Source organism: Macaca fascicularis, chromosome 11 (genome assembly GCF_037993035.2).
Source record: "Macaca fascicularis isolate 582-1 chromosome 11, T2T-MFA8v1.1".
In the NCBI taxonomy this organism is placed as follows: domain Eukaryota; kingdom Metazoa; phylum Chordata; class Mammalia; order Primates; family Cercopithecidae; genus Macaca; species Macaca fascicularis.
In genome coordinates, this window is record NC_088385.1 from 134,196,197 (window position 1) to 134,198,220 (window position 2,024).

General features: G+C 37.8%; 1 non-coding gene across 1 annotated transcript; it reads left to right on the forward strand.

The window, feature by feature from the left end:
- The first annotated feature begins 1,588 nt into the window (after positions 1-1,588).
- Positions 1,589-1,726, forward strand: LOC123567843 (U4 spliceosomal RNA). The gene has a single exon (XR_006690935.1). It is a non-coding gene; the product is annotated as a U4 spliceosomal RNA (small nuclear RNA).
- The last annotated feature ends 298 nt before the right edge of the window (positions 1,727-2,024 follow it).

A 2,024-nucleotide genomic window follows, 5' to 3' on the forward strand; every position in this document is an offset into this window, starting at 1 on the left:
CCTACAGGCAACCTGTCATGGGACTTGGCCTTGGGATGGTGTTAGCCAATTCTCCCTAATAAGCTCCCTTTTTTATTACGTATATCCTATTAGTTCTGCCCCTCTGGAGAACGCTGACTAATACAGAAATCCAGAGTTTCTAATCCCAGGCACAATTAATAGAACGAGCAAGAAATAACAGTCTGTGTGAAACTACAAGTTTCCGGCACATAAAATATAACACAGTAACTGCAAATAAAGTTGTATAAATAATATCAGTGGTTTTCACTTAATTAGCACTTACTAGGTTTCAGGGCTTTGGATTCATTCTATTTGCAAAGAAATTATACAATGGAGGTACAGTTATTACGTGCCCATTCAACAGAAGAAACAGGGATATAGGTAATTTCACACAGCTGTGAAATGTGCTAAATATTAGAATATATTCAGCTAAATATTATCGTCATATCCAAGCAGCCTGACACTTGATTAATTTTCTCAACCTGACTGTTCATTATCACCATGTAAAAGAGTATATATGTGCTTCAGCCCCTCCCAGACCAACTAAGTTGGAAATCCCGGAAGTAGGACCTCGGCAACTGAAGGTTGCATTCTTAAGCCTTACATTGCCCTAAGTCTCTGTATGGAGACCCTTGGCTAACATATTTAGACTCTGGGATGTTTTGTCAGAATAGCGGGTTACTCAACTAAGAGAGTGAAATGCACTGATTGATGGTTTGTAAGAGCATTGTGGCTGCACTATGGAGAATGAATGGTAATGAGACAATATTTGAGGCAAGCCAAAGTGTTGTATGTTTATTCCTCTAGTTGAGGCAGAGTTGATTAAGGAGAAAAATGGGATAGTTTTGCTGACGGAGGAATAAATAGGATCAATTGGAGAAATGTTTGGAGACTGGTAGGCATGCCTTGATTGACTGGTTTCAGAGTTGGAAAGACAAAAGAATGATTTCAGAACTCTCACTGGGGTGGAAGGTGAATGGTGGTTACACTTCTCTCCAAGACAAAGACACATAAATAGAAGCAAATTCAGGAGGAAAATGATAAGACTTTTGTTGTTTTTGTAAATTTCGAGTCACCTACATATATTCAAATGGGTGAGTCTCGGATGTATCTGGTGACATACATTTACACAGAGGGATAAGTTAAGCCTGAGAGTAATTCTTTGACACTCATCATTACAAAGATAAAGGATTGTTTGGGATCACCGAAGGAGAGCACATGGATTCAGAAGAACAGGGAGGAAGTCAAGCATCTGTACCTGTGCCCTTGTGCCTCTTCCTCCATCAAGAGCCAGATTCCTATGGTACAAATTTAATAACAAGAAGTTATGAGAAGTTTTTGGTACTCAATCTATTGTTTAATATCTATTAATACATAGACATCCTTGGCTATTCTAGTTTTTTAAGGTCATTCACTTTGTTAAATGAAATTTTATGGAATTATATAGAATGTTTAAAATTTTTAAATGGTTTTAAAATTTTGTCCTTTAGATATCTAAATATACTAAATTAAGTCAGGTAGAAATTATTGTGACTTTCCTCTTTATGCCCTAAAATACCCATTTGAACTTTTTTTTAAAACCCATACAAGCTTTGCACAGTGGCAGTACCATAGCCAATAAGGGTTATCTGAGGTGTAATTATTGCATGAAAATGTTTCCCAATACTTGGTCGTGATGACTTGAAATAGAGTCAACATTGGCAATCTTTGACAGTCTCTACGGAGACTGAACTTTAAAGAAAAAATAATAATGAAGTAATAAAACCCCACACAGGTACAATAAACACACATGTGCAAGGTGCATATTCAGAAAAGAACGAAGGAAAACCAGGAGAGTACACTGCAATAGATCCTACTTTCAAGTAGAGATGATCAACAACAGAGTCAATGCCAGACTAAACAGTGTCCAATTCATTTTCGACAAGGAGGATGTTTCTGTTCTTAGGGAGGGCAGCTGCAGGTGGCTAACGGGTGAGCATCGAAGTCCTGGATGCTGCTGTCACCACAGTGACTCACACCAAGAA